We start from the raw sequence: 21,294 nt of genomic DNA, 5'->3' as shown, positions 1-21,294 counted from the left end.
TGAGAACGTTTCCTCTTCTCTTTAGCCAGTAGGGCTTGGGCTCCCTGCCAGTCCGCTGCTCCTGGCTGGAACATTTTCTTCTTCCCAGGTGACAACAGGAGGTTTATTGGTAACATAATCATTGGCACCCCCCTTCTTGGTCATCACCCGGGGCGGACTGCTGTCCTCGCCCTCCCCCTTAGCACACCTCTGGTTGGGAGACTGCCTAATTCCAGTGTACCCCTTGCCTGGTAGGGGCTATCCCTTCCTGAGTGTAAAAAAGACTTTATTAAGGAGTTTTTCCAAATTTGGTTGTGGCCGGGTGCAATCCTGTTCCTGCTGGTGAGACAACCCCATAACTGAAGGACAGCAGGGAGAAGACCTGGGCATTCCTTTTCATCCAGTGAGAGATTTTCCATGACTCTTCACCCAGTGGCAAATTTTTGGGATTTTTGAGAGTTGCATTTTAGTGAGGAGGTTTCTTGTACATTCCTCCTCACTGCTTGGCTAGGTTGTAAAAGTCCTACTGGGATCCAGAAAAAGGACCTTTTCCCCTAAGAGGTCAAACTACAGAAAGAGTCCAGAGGAGAAGAGTTTCAAAATAAGCACGGATGTAAAGGGAATTAGATTCAAACAGCAACCGAGGGCCCTGACTTTTATGGTCTGGAAAACAGATAAGCATGGGGTAACCTATACGGAACAGCAAATACTGCTGGGCAGACTGGATGGACCATTTGGTTCTTTTCTGCCGTCATTTCTATGTTTCTTTAAGATCAAATTGGAGACCTGAGCCAGATCTCTACCCCGGGAACGCAGGACACAAGCTGGGGAACATCTGGGACTCTGTTGGATTGCAGGTATGAGACTTTTTCAGGATTTAGGGGACTCCCCTCAATAGGTTTCCCTTGCTGGCTGGGACCCTTGCCCCACAGACAAGAAAAGAGGGTGAGCTGCTCCCAGAGAGTAGTGCTAAGGACACCTGCACAGAGTGAAGAAGAGAGTTCCCTATGTATGACCCAGACTGAACACAGATGTGAAGTAAGAAAATAACCCATCAATTGAATATTTGTTTAATTTCTGAAAATCACCCACATCATGTCCTGCCTGTTTCTAACATCACCAAAGGGGATAGTAACACACCTCAGAGAGGATTCCCATTCACCACCTGGGCCTAAAAAATTAAGCCTTTCCCCCATAGAAAGAATCCATTCCTTGGGACTTGTTAAAATTGGGGAAGTGACAAAAGGAGATAGCCCCAATAGAAATTATTTTGTGAGCCCTTGGACTTCCATAAAATCCAAAAAAGAGTTACAAAACAATAAAACAGATTTATGTAAAACAAAACATTTTTTTAACCCTTATACTTTTACAAAGTAGCCCAAACATATTTTGCACATATAAGACAAAAATAGTTCAGTTGGGTGTGAAGCAGCCCAGCCTGGCAACACTGACTTGCTCTTTTCTCACTGGGGAGGAATGTCTCGTCATTGTTCTTGTAACACACCTTGTATTCAAGCTTTCAGTTGCCGAAGGAAGTAGTGGGGAACTTGATTATCAGGGAGGGTAGATGGAAGAATTTAGCTGAAGTTAAAGGAAGGTGCTGTGCCCTGCCTGAGGCTGAGAGTGTTCTCTACAGAGTCTCTGATAAATCTAAAATACCAAACCATCCCACAAAGTCATTTCTATTTCAGAACAAGACAAATGTATGAATAGGAGATTTAGTTTGGGATAGGGAGTTAGTTCAAACTGAATTCAACTCCATGGATTCAATTATAATCAAAAGATCTAGAATAGAGCTAACTGTCTTAATATGCCTCAAAGTGCATCTCTCCAGGTCAATTGCAAATGTGTTACAGCAACACTGAAGATTGCCAGAAAGTTGGTTATTTAATGGCTTTCTTTTTTAACTATTGTCTTGATTTATCAAATACCCCAAGTCTCTTGTCCTGTAAGTTTGTCTTATTATATTGTTAGCTCTGTTGAGCAGGGACTGTCTTTTTTTTTTTTTTTTGTGTGTTTGTATAGCACTGCATGTCATATAGTGCTATAGAAATGTTAAGTAGTAGTACATATATATCAGAAATACTCAATCTTTCTACAGTGGCGTAGCAAGGGGGGATCCAAAGCCACCAGGCTGTAGGGAGCGCCCGGGGGCAGGGGATCCCATCAGAAAAGGGCCAGCAGCTGCCAGGGGAGCCCATCCTGCCCGGTGGCAGGAGGAGGCCTGTGGCCACCAGGGGAGCTCAACTCACCCAGCAGCAGAAGAGGAGGCGGCCCCCAGCAGCCTAGAGTGCCACTGGTCTGGGGACAGTGACAAACATGATCTCTCCTTCCCGTCCTCTAACACCCGAATTTTCAATAGCCTGCATGCGCAAATACCGGGGGGGGGGGGGTATACGTGCTTAGCCGGGCCCTGCACGTGCTGAGCACATTTTAGAAAGGGCCCGGCCATGAGCGTATCACCCAGTATATGCAGAAGTGCCAGGCCAACTAAAAGCAGTGGACGGGACAGAGTCTGGGCGAGGAGGTGCAGGGCAGATTCTAACTGGGACAGCAGCCATTAGGCCCTGTCCCAGGGAAGTGCGTGCCAGCCAGCTGCCGGCGCACGTTACTTATTTCTCCTCCAAGGAAGAAGTAAATACTGAAACAAAAAAATAGGGTAGATAGGGTTAGTTTAGGGGGTCATTGGAGGAGAGGGGAAAAGGGGGGAAGGGTAAGTAGAGGTATAGGAAAGTTCCCTCCCAGACTGGGAGAGAACTGGGCAAAGGTCTAATCATGTCGCTGCGTGTGCTTTACAAAATTCCCCCTGCGTGCGCAAGTCGCAACCCACCTGCACATGCGTGTGGATATCGTATTTTATAACATGCATGCGGCGACCCATGCATGTTATAAAATCAGCATGCCCAAGTGCTGGGAACTGCGTGTCCATGTGCGCGCACTGGGAACCACATGCACATGGTTGCACGCATAGGTTTTAAAATCAACCCCTAAGTCATCTTGGCTAATAGCACTTTTCGACTTCTCTTCCTAATATTGTATTTGCTTTATTTGACCATCACAAAACAATGAGCTGTTGATTTCAATGTACTGTGCACTATAACACCTATTTTTCCCTATATACATCATCTTGCACTTGTATATATTACATTTAATCTGCCATTTCTACACCCAGTCTTCCATCCTCGCAAGATCCTCCTGCAATTTCTTTTAACATTTCATCGTCCATCTATTCATTTTGGCAAGGTGAACAGTACTATACCCCCAACACTACACTCCTTCTCATCCCACATGGAATTTCCACCCATAAGGATTCTACTGTGTATTTAGTCTCCTGAAATGTATCATTATCCTGTTGGACTCTATGCCATCTGTAACATAAAACACCACCCCACCACAAGGTTTATCCTCCCTATCACTGTGATACAATTTTTACCCTGGCATAGCAGTTTCCGTTGGTTATACTCTTTTTACCAGGTCTCTGAGATGCCAATTTTGTTCACCTCTTCATTCAGTGCTGTACATTCTAAATCTCCCATCTTATTTTTTAGACTTCTGGCATTAGCAGACATCAGTGACATTTGCCATAGGTGGCCCATCCGGCACCAAGAAGAGGAGGCCCATTGCAGGGCCATCATGTAGCTCATCCCGTGCAACCCCAGAAGAAGAGGTCTATTGTAGGGCCATCGCAGAGCTCATCTCACATGCTCCCAAAAGAAAAGGCCTGTTGCAGCAAGAAAGCCCAAAAGAGAGGGAGAGGCCCTAATAGAGTGTATGTGTGAGAGAGAAACTATGAAAGTAAGAAGCCTATGTGTGTATGTATGTGAAAGAGTGAGCATGGGAGTGAGAAGGTTGTGTGTGAGAGAGTGTGTGTGGCCGGCTCTGGATTCCTGCCCATTAGTAACAACAGCTTAGTGGGATATTCCATTTCAGTCTCTCCTATGAAGTTGACTTTGGCAATTCTGAGGACACTAGGAGGAATTAGTGGTAGAGAGAGTTGGCTTTTGAAGAAGCAAGATCTAGTTTCCTTTTCCCCTGTTGTGCTTGGGCGTACTATCCCAACTCGGTATTTTCCTGCTTTCAACAAATCCTGTTCTCCACTAAGAATTAGATCTAAAATTGCTCCAAATGTCATAATGCCTCTGTATCGCTCCATGGTGAGACCGCACCTTGAATACTGTGTACAATTCTGGTCGACGCATCTCAAAAAAGATATAATTGCGATGGAGAAGGTACAGAGAAGGGCTACCAAAATGATAAGGGAATGGAACAGCTCCCCTATGAGGAAAGACTAAGAGGTTAGGACTTTTCAGCTTGGAGAAGAGACGACTGAGGGGGGATATGATAGAGGTGTTTAAAATCATGAGAGGTCTAGAATGGGTAGATGTGAATCGGTTATTTACTCTTTCGAATAGTAGAAAGACTAGGGGGCACTCCATGAAGTTAGCATGGGGCACATTTAAAACTAATCGGAGAAAGTTCTTTTTTACTCAACGCACAATTAAACTCTGGAATTTGTTGCCAGAGGATGTGGTTAGTGCAGTTAGTATAGCTGTGTTTAAAAAAGGATTGGATAAGTTCTTGGAGGAGAAGTCCATTACCTGCTATTAAGTTCACTTAGAGAATAGCCACTGCCATTAGCAATTGTAACATGGAATAGACTTAGTTTTTGGGTACTTGCCAGGTTCTTATGGCCTGGATTGGCCACTGTTGGAAACAGGATGCTGGGCTTGATGGACCTTGGTCTGACCCAGTATGGCATTTTCTTATGTTCTTATGCTCCCTCTCTCGTCAGTTCCTGAAACAATTGCTCCATAAAACTGTCATTTATACCATCCAGGAACTTTATCTCTCTAGCATGTCCTGATGATACATTTACCCAGTCAATATTGGGGTAATTGAAATCTAAGACCAACAGTACATAAGAGCAAAATCCTGCACTCCAAGCAATATCGCAGAAAACACAAGTGCAGGCGCACAGTTCAATCCTGACAGAACACTCACAACCGGTGTATATATTAAATTCTTTTAATTCTTCAATATGGCAACTCCTCTGACTCATACAGGCAACAGACTTAATGGCGTCCCCCGACACGGTACCCGTGTTTCGCCGCGGGCTGCATCGGGAGGGCTCGCCAATAGGGGTTCATAAGAAAGCTGACAGCATAGGTGCTTAAAAGTGACAGGGAGCGCCATTAAGTCTGTTGCCTGTATGAGTCAGAGGAGTTGCCATATTGAAGAATTAAAAGAATTTAATATATACACCGGTTGTGAGTGTTCTGTCAGGATTGAACTGTGCGCCTGCACTTGTGTTTTCTGCGGTAATTGAAATCTCCCATTATTTCCGCACTACCAATTTGGTTAGCTTCCCTAATTTCTCTTAGCATTTCACTGTCTGTCTCACCATCTTGGCCTGGTGGATGCTAGTATACTCCTATCACTAAAATCTTCCCCAATACACAAGGGATTTCTACCCATAAAGATCTAATTGTGCATTTAGTCTCGTGCAGGATGTTTATCCTGTTGGACTCTGACATCCCAGACATAAAGCGCTACACTGCCTACCGGATGCGCCTCTCTGTCATTGCGATATAATTTGTACCCCGGTATAGCACTGTCCCATTGGTTATCCTCCTTCCACCATGTCTCTGAGATGCCAATTAAGTCTGTCATCATTCACTGCTATACATTCTAATTCTCCCATCTTACTTCTTAGACTCCTGGCATTAGCATACAAACATTTCAAAGTTTGATTTTTGTTTGTATTTTCATTCTGCTTTTTAATTGATAGAGGTAAGTTAGAATTTTTTAGCTCAGGTGAGTTTTTAGTTACAGGCACTTGGACTACTTTTCTTATTGGAACCTCACTGTCGGGATGCCCTAATTCTAATGCATCATTAGTATCCTTTGAAGATACCTCCATCCGAACCATGCACTGCTGAGCGACTGTCGGCTTTCCCCTTTGTTCTAGTTTAAAAGCTGCTCTATCTCCTTTTTAAAGGTTAGTGCCAGCAGTCTGGTTCCACCCTGGTTAAGGTAGAGCCCATTGCTTCGGAAGAGACTCCCCCTTCCCCAAAAGGTTCCCCAGTTCCTAACAAAACTGAATCCTTCTTCCTTGCACCATCGTCTCATCCACACATTGAGACTCCGGAGCTCTGCCTGCCTCTGGGGACCTGCACGTGGAACAGGGAGCATTTCAGAGAATGCTACCCTGGAGGTTCTGGATTTAAGCTTTCTACCTAAAAGTGTAAATTTGGGTTCCAGAAGCTCCCTCCCAAATTTTCCTATGCCGTTGGTGCCCACATGTACCACTACCAATACTGCGCAAGGCGGGGCGAAAAACGCATGGACCTGTGACTTAGCAGTGGATCTCTCGGCTCGTGCATCCATGAAGAACGCAGCTTTCGAGGCCTCGATGCCCTCCCCGTACAGAACGCGGAAAGGGAGCTGGTGCCTCTGCCTTTTCCTCTCCCACTACGACCTCAGATCAGACATGGTGACCTGCTGAATTTTAGCATATTACTAAGCGAAGGAAAAGTAACTAACCAGAGTTCCCTCAGTAACAGCGAGTGAAGAGGGAAGAGCCCAGCGCCGAATCCTCGCCCGTCCAGCGGGCACAGGAAATGTGGCGTACAGAAGACCGCCTCCCCGGTGCCTCTTCCGGGCCCAAGTCCTTCTGATTGAGGCTGGGGATGACCTTTCTGCTAAATGTGGTTCTTGAGGGGACTTTGTAATTTGGAGCTAAGACCTGCAGCAAACGCTTGAAACCCACATTCTCCACTACCTGCAGGGGCTGGTCATCAAGGACAAACATTTTCCTGATGCACAGCAGTTGAGGTCAGGCCCTTGTAGTGACTTAAGGGCTAGACAGTGGACAGACAGGCAAAGCGTTTGGGGTCAGGTCCTTGTAGTGGCTTAAGGGCTGGACAGTCAGGCACAGCGTTTGGGATCAGGTCCTTGTAGTGACATCAGGGCTGGTCAGATAGGTACAGCGATTGAGGTCAAGCCGGACAGGCACATCGGTTGAGGTCAGGCCCTTGTAGTGATGTAAGGGCTGGATGGACAGGCACAGCATTTAAGGTCAGGCCGTTGTTGTGGTTTAAGGGCTGGACAGTCAGGCACATCAGTTGATGTCAGGCCCTTGTAGTGATGTAAGGGCTGGACAGACAGGCAAAGCGGTTGAGGACAGGCCCTTGTACTGATGTAAGGGTTGGACAGACAGGCACAGCGTTTGGGGTCAGGCCCTTGTAGTAACATAAGGGCTGGACGGACAGGCACATCAGTTGAGGTCAAGCCTTGTAGTGACGTAAGGGCTGGATGGACAGGCACAGCATTTAAGGGCAGGCCCTTGTAGTTATGTAAGGGCTGGACAGACAGGCACAGCAGTTGAGGTTAGGCCCTTGTAGTGGCTTAAGTGTTGGACAGTCAGGCACAGTGTTTTGAGTCAGGCCCTTGTAGTGACATAAGGGCTGGACGGACAGCTACAGCAATTGAGGACATCCCTTGTAGTGACTTAAGGGCTGGACAGTGGACACACAGTCACAGCGGTTGAGATCAGGCCCTTGTAGTGACTTAAGAGCTGGACAGTGGACAGACAGTCACAGCAGCTGAGGTCAGGTACATGTGCTGATATTATCTGGAGCATATGAGGCAGTTGGAGCTGCTGCAAGGCTTTAAATTGCTTTTTTTCATCTTGCCATTCACAGGGAAAATCTGGAAACCTAAGCAAAGGCATGTTTTTTATTTTCAAAAACACTAGCATTTCCATCAACTCTGGTGCCAGCCTTGAGCGATGAGGGGTCATGATATCCCCTGTCATGGAAAATACACATTCAGTGGGCACACTGGTTGGTAGACATGACAGATATCGCTGAGCCACTTTGGATAGGTGTGGCCAGACAGTGGACTTGTGAGCCCAATATGCCAGCGGATCTGTCTGCATGTCCTCTATGAGATAGCGTGTCACTGACATTTCTGCTGGTATCTCCTTTGCTTGGGTGGGCTGAGAGTCCTCCTTGCCAGCTGCTTTCACTCTAGCCCATGCCAGAACAGATGATTTTTTAGGGGCAAACATGGCTTTGGCATACTGAAGTGGAGGAGGAAGTACTAGCTGTCGCTTTGACTTGCAGTACTCTCTGAAGTGCCCGCTGTTTCCTCCCCTGCTTCATGCCTAATCTGTCTCTGTCTATGGCGCTCCTGTTCACGGATGTTTACTAACATCAGGTTCTTCACAAATGTGAGACAATCTGACTTGTAGGGCGAGTTTCCCTTTCACACGGGGATCACAGACTGTGGCGAGCATGTATCTGTCATCTTTTGTTAACGGTCCTAATCTCTCTTGCACCTGCTTCTGCAAAAAGTCCAGACAATGCAGCACCTCTGCTGTCATTCCCTCTTCTTGTTTAAAGCCCTCCAAATTTTCCTCCAGAAAATTAACTATAGGGATGATGTCAGCCAAGGTGCACTTCTGGAACTTAGCTCCTCCGTGGCATCCTTGAAGGGCTGCAGGATTTTTACCAGCTGACTCATGACTAACCAATCATGATGCCCTAGGAGATTCTGCACACCTATGTCCATTTCCACAGAAAGGTCATGAAGGGGTGTCTGCTGCTCCACTAACCTTTGCAGCATCATATGGATGGAATTCCACCGGGTGCCAGTGTCTTGAATGAGATGCTTGTGAGGCATCCTCAAATCAGTCTGCTTTTCACGGAGAACCTGCCCTGCCTTCACACTTCTGTGGAAGTGCGCTGCTATGTTCCTGTACTTGTGTATTAATGTATGCAGGTATTCATTCTCTTGGTGCTTGGACTCCAACCCCAGAGCTGACTTCATTTCCAAGTGCAGAGTGTGTGCAAAACATCGGATGTTCTGAAAGCCCCCGTCAGATATCGCCTTTAACATGTTTGCACCATTGTCTGTGACAAAGAACCCTGCCTGAAGATTGAGATTCCTGTCTCTCTGGTGTAGCTGCCAGCCCGCCAGCATCTGTCTGATGCATGCTAGAATATTGGCTGAGGTATGGGCCTCATCCATCAGGTGGGTGTGCAGTAAAGCCCTCCTCCACCCTGATACTTGTTCACTGAGAGAGCTGCTGCCTGCCCCTGCCTCCAATGAAAGTTTTGTAATATAATGTGTATATATATTTGTGTATATCATAGGAATTTATCGGACACCGGTGCACAAGAAAGTGAAAGTCTGGGACGGCAGGGAATAATTATATCCATATGGAAGTGAAACACGATATTTAGAGATAATTGGAGAAGATGAAGCCTTGTATGGCGAAACAAGGTTCCTTGTAGGGAAGTGAGATATGAATGTTTAGCTGGGAAGTGAGAGAACAACACATGTGAAGACTATGATTATGGATAAAGAGTAATATTGAACACTTGTGTATTGAATAGAAGAATAATATATACCTTGAGAGAGAGGGACATGGTGCAATAAGTTATAGGAGGGTGGTATTTTAATACATCCTGTGAAGGGATAATGAGAATGAATGTGGTGTGAATTTTTTAGGGGGATTGATAACAGTGCAATAGGGGTTTTGGTGCACTGATTAGGTGTCCAAGGATTTAAAATTGACATTGGTGATTATGTATTGAGATATTGAATTGTTTAATAATATTTTAATGCCTGAATAATAAAGAATACAGATTGTACATGAGTAATATTGTATAATTTAAAAATTACAAAATAATTACCCTTATGTATTGTTACCATTGTTTGATACAGTATAAGGGTAGGTAGTAGCCTCTTGTGTCTGCTCCTTTTCAACCACTTTATGCTGCCTGGAAAAAGGGGGTCCCTAACTACTGGTACTGCCACCATCCCCAGATAGGTCAGTACTGTTGGGTGTTGCTTCTTCATATGATGCATCATGCACAAAATTAGTTAGATGGCCCATTTACTTGCCTCTGCTAATATCCCTGGCACAGTAATTACACTAGCAAAATGCCGGGTCCTCTGCTTACTTTTAAAGTGGCCTCCAGATCACATTCCTTGTGTCCCTTCATCTATAGCCTTCAGGGTGAGATGCTGGGCCTATGGAGTTGAAGTAGTGAGGTGCACCACCCTGCAGGAAACAATTGCCAGGCATCAGTCACACTCTGTGCCTGCGCTTGACTGCTCTTCCTCATCATCAGTCATTTCATGTCTCCCCTCCAGCACTGAAGTGGGAGGCCTAAGACGGAACTAACTAATCCTCCTCAACCTTCCCCTTCAGCTATTAAGTCTTCCATTTCTCGATAGAAGAGAATCCCATACAAGATGATTCTTCATCAGAATCAGATCCAAACACTGCCTGCACTACATCGACAACGCTAACAGTCTGCTGTGGCACTGCTGCTTTTAGTTCTCGCTCTTTTGTCTTGGATGGCTCAGCCTCCCCTTCCCTCACCTCCAAAACAACGGTCAGAAACAGATTTAAACATGATGCACTGCCATCACCTAAGTTTTTTTCGGGATGGAACTGCCTGCCCCTCCAGAGATTTTAGATTGGAACAGCTCCCTTTTTAACTTTAATGGGGGACTGGCACTGCCTTTTGAACTGCCTCCTCTGCCACTGCCTCCTCTGCCAGTGCCAATCACTCGACCAAGTCTACCTTTCCCGGACATCAAGGATTTAATGTCACTGCCTACTAGCGATTTCAATTAAAAAGATTATTTCTTTATTGGTGACTGAACACCTCTGTACCAATATATGTGAGTGTGGAAAACTACACACAGTACAGTATCTTGCTGTACCCTACAACTGAGACTGCTCTGTGTGCACAAAAAATGAAACTGCAGATATAACACTGGAAGCCTGAGCAAGCCCAATTCCTACAGTGATGCTGCTTGTTTGAAAATTAACCAACTCCAAGACAGCCACTGCAACTCACACTATCTCCCACCCAAACCCTCCTTCAACCTACCCCCAAGATGGTAAGATCAGCAGCAAAATTCCACTGCTGGCAGTTTGTCTCAGTGGGAGAGACAGAGAGTCTGAGTTCAATTAAAAAAAAAAAAAAGTGCAGTAAAAAAGCCTGGCTGCCTGGCAGGCACAGCAGCAAAAAAGAACATATCTTTTTCAGCAATGGAAAATTAATTGTAGCAAACTAGCAAAGTAACAATAGCAATTGAATAAAGATTTGAGACACTCAGAGAGCTCAAAGAGCAACAACCTTCTCAACCAGAAGCTAAGAAGAAAGTGCACTGCGTGCTATGCTTGCTTAAGGTAGAAATACAGAAGGAACATCATCACAGAGCACTGAGAGCAGCGATTGATTTAGAAAAATGCTTTCTTCTGATACGTTGGCATTCTGGTCTCCTTGCCAACCTGTCTGACCCACTCTATGACAGGGCTGTGAGGTCACTTATAACTCACAGAAAAGGGCTAGTTGTTGCTATGGATACTCCCACATGGCCTTCTCCTATTTCAAAAGGCTGCTAAGAAAGTACTACAAACCAAACAAATTAAACTAATATGATATGTTTAATTCGCGGGGGATCGCCAAGCATTTCGCGGAGCCCCCGAATCAAACAAAAAGGGACCTATTTGTTGCAGAAGTCTCATTCATTGAAAACGAATGCACATCCCTAGCATGTAATACAATTTGGAAATTATTGGTAATGTTGCCTCAGGTAGATTTAATACCTCCATCAAATCTCTGCCAGAGCTGCATAGGTGTTAGAGTTGGAAGTTTGGGGAAAATTTATGCAACAAATATTCTTGCACCTTGATTCATTTTCCAAATTCTCCATTTTGGCTTGTAAAACTTAATTTTCCTTAATCATAGCAGATTGTAAATCAGTTACTTTTCCCAGATCCGCCTTAACTGCTATCAATCTTTTTTCAATTGTAAATTTTCCACTTCCATTTTTTCAACACTAATTTTTGTATCTTGCACAGTTTTCCTTAAAGCTTGAATTTTTATCCCCGTGTTCTTATTTAAATCGTTTATAGCTTCCCAAATAAGCTCTAAGGAAAAGGTTTGAGGCCTTAGCAGTGCCTTGAATTGTAATGGGGGATCTTCAGCAAGGCTCACTCTAGGCTCCTCACCTGCCGCTTTGGTGGATAATTCACCAGCTCCCTGGTTGTAATTCTGAGCCGAAGGCTGTTCCTGCAGAACACCATGCCTCGTGGGAGATTCCTCTGGGCCAACAGCTTTGGATAGCCCTGGGTTTCCTCGTTCCATTAGGAGCCTAGCAGCTGGGTTTACCGGTGGTGATCTCTCCCCGGGGGAGAGTGAAGTCATCAGTTCAAGAGTGTTGGAGATCTCCTCTTCCCCCCTCTTTTCGCTCAGCGAACACTCCTCCTCCAAATCCATCCTCCAGCGAATATGAGCATCCATCGGTCCCAGAATTGGAGTGACCCCCGATTCGTCCAAGGCCTCGTGCTCCTTGGCCTTTTATCGGGCTGAATGAGGCATTTTTCCAGCGGTAAAACTCGACTGTGGTAAGAGGGACGCTCAGGCTCGCTACGCTACCATCGCCATCTTGGATCGGATCCAGAGTAGTTAAATCACAAGCAGATTGTGATAAATTACAGGAAGACCTTGTGAGACTGGAATCAAAATGGCACTGGTACCCTTTGCCCTTACGATGTGACAGGGGCTACCAGTGCCATTGGTCGGCCCCTGTCTCATGGTAAGAGCAATGTATGGATGTGATGAATTGCAAGAGGATCTTGCGAGACTGGAAGATTGGGCTTCCCAAATGGCAGATGAAATTTAATGTGACAAGTGCAAATTGATGCATAAAGGAAAAAATAACCCTTGCTGTAGTTACAAAATGTTAGGTTCTATCGTAGGAGTTACCATCCAGGAAAGATATCTAGGCGTCATAGTGGATAATGCATTGAAATCATGAACACAGTGTGCTGTGGCAACCAAGAAAGCAAACAGAATGTTAGGAATTATTAAGAAGGGAATGGAAAATAAAATGGAGTATGTCATAATGCCTCTGTATTACTCCATGGTGAGACCGCTCCTTGAACACTGTATGCAGTTCTGGTCACTGCATTGCAAAAAGGATATAGCTGCATTGGAGAAAGTGCAGAGAAGGGCGAACAAAATGATAAGGGGCATGGAATGTCTGCGCTATGAGGAAGGTCTAAAGAAGTTAGGACTGTTCAGTTTGGAGAAGAGATAACTGAGGGGGGGATATGATAGAAGTCTACAAAATCATGAAAGGATGTGAACAAGTTAATGTAAATCAGTTATTTACTCTCTTAGATTATAGAAGAACCAGGGGCACTCCATGAAGTTAGCAAGTAGCTCATTTAAAACAAATCAAAGACAATTCTTTTTAACTCAGCGCATAGTTGAGCTCTGGAATTCATTGCCAGAGGATGTGGTTGCAGCAGTTACTATAACTAGGTTTAAAAAAGGTTTGGATAAGTTCCTAGAGGATAAATCCATAAACTGCTATGGCAGTAATTAATAAGCAATAGTAGCTTGGGTACTTGCCAGGTACTTGTGACTTGGATTGGCCACTGTTGGAAACAGGGATACTGGGCTTGATGGACCCTTGGTCTTGACCCAGTATGGCATATCATGTTCTTATGATATTCTGATGTATTCAATTTGAAGATAAATGTTACTAATTTTTACCCTAATCCTCAGTGCATTAGTCATGTCTTGCCTGTCACAGTAGAGCCCTGCCTGCATGATGTGCCTACAGCGAAGGATCAGCTGTGTTTAACCTTCCTGAAACCATCACAAGTATTTATCATATAGACCAGAAAATGAATCAGTAGATTTCTGTTTCTGCCACAGTGATTCAATACCTGCCCCACCCAACACTCAGTGTCTCCTTCCAAATATTTCTCTTCCATTAGCAAACTCAGCTGAAAATCATTGCCTTTTCTCTGAAGAATTGTATCATCTTTTCCATTACAGTGGACAAAGAACCAGATTACAAATGTAATGAAACATCAGGGCACTGGGACAGCACGGAAGCCTGCCGTCTGGGTTAGCTTCCCATGCTGATAATGGCTAAATGTAACTTCCCTATATCTTTTGTCTACACCATGTCACCTCTCCTCCTTGCCAAGAATATGCTCAATGCTGCTTTAAACCCTTCAGTAGACGTCCACCAGTGAGCATGGCCTCACTGTCTCCAGAGGCTGCATGCGTACTGGAATGTGCATGTAATTACAGGAGGAGGATACACAGTTAACATTTAGAGTGCATGTATATGACTTTACAAGTATGCGGCCTGTTGTGTGCCATTCCACCTTCAAAAGGGTATTTATATATTTATTGTAAAAGTTATGCTTTAAGAACATAAGAACATGCCATACTGGGTCAGACTAAAGGTCCATCATGCCCAGCATCCAGTTTCCAACAGTGGCCAATCCAGGCTATAAGAACCTGGCAAGTACCCAAAAACTAAGTCTCTTCCATGTTACTGATGCTAGTAATAGCAGTGGCTATTTTCTAAGTCAACTTAATTAATAGCAGGTAATGGAGTTCTCCTCCAAGAACTTATCCAATCCTTTTTTAAACCCAGCTACACTAACTGCAATAACCACATCCCCTGGCAACAAATTCCATTGAATTTCCTGAATTTTTTTCCTCTTTTTAAGCCCATTTCATCGCATTTTTACATATTTATTTATTTTTTTAATAAACAAGGTCGGTCTTAGGCAGTCTACATGTACCCTTTTGTCCTTTCAAAACGCGTTCAGTTTTAAATGGCAATTCACAGCCGCATATTGACTGCACATACGGGCATCTCTAGTCCACGCCTCATTTCTTGATTGACAACTTTTTTGGCGCCTTTTCTAAGTTGTTTAAAGGTTGCCGGCGTCTGTACGTTTTCCTTACTGGATCGGAGAGAGACAGAGGTTGTTGCCGCTACGAGATCAAAGATTCTTCAGCGTACCAAATCGTAAGAATTAACATTGTTAAGCTTCCGTTTTCTATTTGTGTCCGACTAAGAAAGCGGCTTTCACGGAGGATTCTGTATTTTAGAATGTTTTTTGGTAAAGTGTTCGTTTTTTAAAGAATATGGGGCTAGCAGTTTTTTGAGTGACCGTGGTAATTTGTTGTAATGCATAACCATATATATAAGAATAGTGCCATGGTTTTAAAGTAATGTAATGGCTAGGTTTCAGTTTTCTATTCATATTTAAATTATGTGCCCAATTTTGAAAGCAGCATTCATGTTGATTTTCCATTTTAGAAAAGTGTGTGTTTGTTTTTTCAGTAGTATGGGTACAGGATAGGTTGTTGAGTGACCGTGGCATTTTTTTTTAACAATGCATACTTAGAGAATAGCCACTGCCATTAGCAGTGGTAACATGGAATAGACTTAGTTTTTGGGTACTTGCCAGGTTCTTATGGCCTGGATTGGCCACTGTTGGAAACAGGATGCTGGGCTTGATGGACCCCTTGGTCTGACCCAGTATGGCATTTTCTTATGTTCTTAATGATAGTGCCATTGTTTTAAAGTGATGTAATTTTTTGATGTGATATGTCAAATTGAATGTCGGTACAGAAAAATAAATAAAATAAATATTTTTTACAGTATTGGAGTGTTTTTTTTCAAATAACACTGCGGCACAGGATAATACTATCTGCCAGAGGTACATTTTTATGAGATTGGATAACCACAAACACAAATTGTAATGATGATTTTATTAATTTTAAAACCCTGTTTTTATTAACATGTTTCAGACCATTTGATGCACAATTATAATTTTCAACCTGAACACTCAGAAATTCTAATATGATAAAGCTGAGGTAAAGGCAATACATTTTCAATTAATAACATAACTGAGAGATGCAAGACTCACTGACCAAATTCCCACCTCCCCACCCCCACCCTTCCAAATTTACCTTGGTGCATTTTACGCTCGCCCCCAAAAATACACAGACATCTTTGTTTGGAAAGTAAAGGCCGCAGTTTATTATAAAGACCCGAGCCCACAAGAATTTAACACAATCCAACATTCCACCCCCCCCATTTAGTCACCTTCGAACGGGCCCCCCACCTCTTCCAGTGGTAGAGCTCCACGTGACCTCGCCTCTGAGCATCGGCCCCCTCTTGCTCATTGGCCATCTCATGCAACAGCCCCCCCCCTTTTCCGCTTATAACAATACAATCAAATGCAATAACATTTTTGGGCTCGGGTTTACCGCCATAGAACAATAACAACGCCATTGTCATTGTTCCCCCCCCACTGCGGCCCCTATCTTGAACAATTTCTCGTTTTAAACTCTCTTGAATGGCATTATTAAATAAGTCTATACCGACATCCGACAAATGTATTCCATCAGCTCTAAAATAACCCGGAATAACCTCCCTAGCCCATTCATGCTGTACCCAAAAACCTCCTTGCCTCACTAACCACTTCCCAATTTGCTTATTTAACTTTTTCACTCCTTTAAACCATAAAGGCAACCTCAGAAATTTTAACCGCACAATAATGTCCGACCACCCCAGCTGAGTAACAGGCAGCACATTCATCAATAGGCTAAAATCCTTCTTGATTTTGATAATCAAATCCTTACAAGATCCCGCCCCGATATCATTACCCCCCAAGTGAATCAGCAATACTTCTGGAAGTTCGTTCTCCAAAACGCATTTCTGCAAGAAAGGCAACAGTCCGTCCCATTTCATCCCACGATGACTAAACCATTTGACAGTCCATTTGTGTACTTCCAATTCCAGATTCGTTCCATACGGCCGTTGTTCTGCTCTAATCTGTGCCCAATGAATAAAAGAATGGCCCACGACCCAGACACACTCTTGTTCCCCCTGCGACTTTCTCCTCTCTGTAAAAAACAAACAACAATTAATACCTATGACAAAACGTTAGTTCCTTCTCATCGGTTCCTTATTTCCTGTTTTTTGGGTTTTTTTTCAGCGTAAACGCATTAGATTTCCACCGCCCTATAGATTGTATCGCACAACTCGAAAAACCACTCTCAGCAGCTGACGTCACTGCTCCAATCCGAAAGGAATGTGAAGTAAAGCCGCACCACTTTCTGTAAAACTTGTACGAACTGATAAACTGTCAATGGTGACCCATCCAAGTGTAATAAAAATAAACCTCTTAACTTAGGTCTCACCTCCACAAAATGCTGCACATTACGAACTGGGCACACTCCTGCATCTAATGCAGGAACTAACTTAACCAATTGTCCTTTACCCCGCTGATCCGTCTTAGAACGATGTATGCAAATCATCACAGCCCTATTGCAAACCCACACGTTCCTTGCTTTTAAACCTGTTCCGGAAGCATTTACCTTGGAGGAGGCGACTAGCTCCCTTACCCTCATTGCCCCCAAAAATGCCAAAACGAACGCTGTCTGAAACAGTATCGCTTCATATTCAGACCAGCATACTTCACGCAAACTTCCTACTATAACTCGCAGGTCCTCATAACGTATAGGTAGTAGGGATGTGAATCGTTTTAGGACGATTAAAATTATCGTCCGATAATTTTAATATCGTCTTAAACCGTTATGGAACACAGCGAGGCGCCGGAACCCTCGCTGAACGACCTCCTGCAGTCGATCTCCTGCCGGCGCCATTTTCCGTACGAAAACGATTCGCGGCGGGAAATCGCTCCCTGACCCCCGCTGGACCTCCAGGAACTTTTGGCCAGCTTGTGGGGGGCCTCCTGACCCCCATGAGACTTGCCAAAAGTCCAGCGGGGGTCCGGAAGGACCTCCTGCCGTCCAATCGTGTTCGTCTATGGCCGCCGCCATTTTTCGGCGCCATTTTGGAAAATGGCGCCGGCTGAAGACAACAAGATTCAGGAGCAGGAGCCCGTTCCAGACCGCTGCCGTTCCGGACCGCCGCTGGACCCGCAGGTTATTTAAGTCATTTGGGGGGGGTTCGGGAGGGTGGGGGATTTAATTTAAAGGGTTGGGGGTGGGTTTTAGGGGGTTTTAATGTGCCGGTTTTGCGATTTTTCGATTTTTCACGATTTTTCACGATATTTTACCCCCCCAAACGGCAACAATACGATTCCCTCCCCCTCCCAGCCGAAATCGATCGTTAAGACGATCGAGGACACGATTCACATCCCTAATAGGTAGTCTCCTATCGGGTGATAATCCATTTTCCCTTTTCCATCTACCTAACATTCGTTTAACTAAAAAACCTGAAACCGAACTGCCCCAACCTTTTAACTTCTGAAAGAAGGAAAATCCTGCTAAATACGAACGCACCATATTCAGTGAATATCCCCTACTCTTAGCCCACAATATGAATCTCGCAATTCTTTCTTCACTTGCTTGACCTCCAGTCCAACCCTCTCCTTCCAAATACTGCACTACCACCCATTAACCCCTGATGTATGAGTTCCAAGTTGATGGAGCCAGCGACTTCCTAATCAGCGACCACGCTGCGACCGACCCAACTGCCAAAGATTATTCGGGAAATGCTCTCCTTCCAAATTTGCTCCCAGCGCCAATTCTCGGAAGTCCCGCCACTTGAAACGAGAAAGGGCATCAGCTATTACATTCTGTTCACCGGGCACATGCTTTGCTCTAATAGTGACATTCCGCTCTAAACATCGTAAAACCAATTCCCTCAATAACTCCGATACCCTAGGACATTTTGCAGACTGTCTGTTAATAACTTGCACAACCCCCAGGTTATCACACCAAAACAAGACTTTCTTGTTTGCTAACTGCTTTCCCCATAACCACATCGCTACTACTATTGGGAATAATTCCAAAAAATTAATATTCGTTGTCAGCCCCTCCAACTGCCACTCTTCCGGCCATCTCTCAGCACACCACCTTCCTTGAAAATACACTCCAAAACCTACTCCTCCTGCCGCATCAGTGTATAACTCTAACTCTCTGTTCGATACTTCAGCCGTTTGCATAATGCATACACCATTAAATGCCTCCAAAAAAGTTTCCCACATTCTCAATTCTTCTTTCACCCTACGAGTCACTCTAATAAAATGATGACTCGCACGTATCCCCGCAGTCGTACTAGACAACCTGCTAATAAACGCGCGACCCATTGGAATCACCCGACATGCAAAATTCAATGCCCCTATGAGGGACTGCATCTGTCTCAACGTAACTTTTGCTGATCGTCGCACCATCCGTACTAAGACTTTCAATCTTTCAACCTTCTCCTCTGGCAAACGTGCCTCCAATGCTACCAAATCAATCTCAATCCCTAAAAATACCAACCTGGATACTGGGCCTTCGGTTTTCTGAACCGCAACCGGAACACCAAACATATTTGCCACCTGCAAAAATCCATCCAATTGCATCTGACATAAATCAGTCGCAGCCGGCCCAACAAACAGAAAATCATCCAAATAATGTAAAATCCCTGTACATCCGGTACATTGCTCTACCACCCAATGCAGAAATGTGCTAAAGGCTTCAAAAAATGCGCACGAAACGGCGCAACCCATCGGTAAACACTTGTATATATAATACCCGCCTTCAAAAGTGAACCCCAATAACGGAAAACAATTCGGATGAATGGGCAATAACCGAAAAAGCAGATTCAATATCCGCTTTTGCTAACAATGCCCCCCTGCCCAGCTGACTGAACTAAACGAATAGCTTCATCGAAAGAAGCATAACGAACAGAACAAAATTCACGAGGTATGTAATCGTTCACGGACCTGCCTCTCGGGTGTGATAGGTTAAGGATAAAACGGAACTTACCAGGCTCCTTCTTTGGGATAAATGCAATTGGGGACAAATGCATATTAACATAAGGTTGTGTAACGAACGGCCCGACCACCCTTCCTAATCTGACTTCTGCCTCAATTTTTTCCCTTGCAATATCTGCATGTTTGGGGCCGACTGTGCATTCCGTCCTTTCACACCGCCCCACGGTCCCTCATAAAGAATAACAAAACCTTCCTTAAACCCTTCTAATAAAAATGTAGCCTCCTTTCTGTTAGGATACTTTTCCAACCAATAACCCATACCCGCGAGAGACACTGGAGTATCCGCTAACCTACACCACACACTACTATTTTCCCCCTTTTCCTTGCGTTCCGCTAAAACCTTGCCCACATTTGATAGCTGCATGGGTTCCTCCACAGGTAGAACAAGCATGGCGGAATTTGCAGTCTGGGAATAAACATACCGCTTTATTAAATCACCAGCAGGTGTCATTTCCTCCCACCCTGGTCTTACCTCCCTGACTGGTCTTAACGACTTGTCCTCCCATCCGAAAGGAATGCCCCGGCCCGCCACTACTTGCCAACCCACCTCCACTTCCTACACCACTACTCCCTGGGACTGTCATTTTTACCCCGCTAAACCCTTTATACGTCATTTGTGTTAACCACAAATTAATATCCTGGGATCCCCAAGACATCCCTTTACTCCCTGCCATCTTGTCTCGGAAATTTTCATCGTAGTTGAGCCAAGCCCAACCCTCATAATCCCGAAACGCGCCCAAAATACTATCTGCATAGGACAATAACGCTCCGTATTGAGAAGAATCATAATGACCTACTACGCTAGCAAGCCTTAAAAATCCCCGTACCCAATTAACAATGTTCTTAGCCACTTTAATACCCCCTGACTTATTATGCTTCTTTTTATCTTTCTTTTTGCTCTTTTTCACACCTCTCCTCCCTTCCAACAATCTAAAAATGTTCACGTACCTCCTCTTCCGTATCTTTCTACGAAGCTTCCTTGGTACCCCTTCCCACAACTCAGCTAACATCGCACTAGCTGAATGTCCTACACCGTGCAAGGGTCCCTCCTCTAACACTGCTTTATACCTTGGTCCGGACTCCAAAGAATCGTCCGATGAATCTGAGTCACTAGATGAATTACTAGAAGATGTATCCCTCCTCCTCTTTTTCGCCTTACTTTTTTTTGACCGCTTCTCTTGCACTTTCTCACCTGGACCTATGGATACTTTAATCCCTTGATCCACTGCCACTTGTCGTCCTCCGTTTCTAACACTGCTGCGTTCAGGACTCGTCCTCCCCCTCATGAAATCACGCTCCCTCCATGCCTCTTGACAAGATGTCCCTGGGCAATCGTCATCCTCCACTTCTGAAAGAAAAGAAACATCCCTTTCCGCACTATAACCCCCTACTCCTTCTCATCTACCTTTAGACTTAGGACTCATAATAAATCCCCCTCTTAACTCCGGTAAAGTATGCCTATAACCAGAGCCGGACGCAGCCGCCACGAATCCGGAGCTAGGAACCACAGATTCAGTCTCAGCAAATCTCCCTCTCCTAACCGGCCAACCTCCAAAACCTTCCAATTCTCCTACATTACTACTCCCAGATGATCTACCGGCCTGCACCAGCGGCTCCACCTTCTCTGCCCCACTCTCCCACCCTAACTCGCTTTTTCCAGTTCTAGC

Source organism: Rhinatrema bivittatum, chromosome 10, assembly GCF_901001135.1.
Source record: "Rhinatrema bivittatum chromosome 10, aRhiBiv1.1, whole genome shotgun sequence".
Classification (NCBI taxonomy): domain Eukaryota; kingdom Metazoa; phylum Chordata; class Amphibia; order Gymnophiona; family Rhinatrematidae; genus Rhinatrema; species Rhinatrema bivittatum.
Note: the sequence above shows the minus strand (reverse complement) of the source record.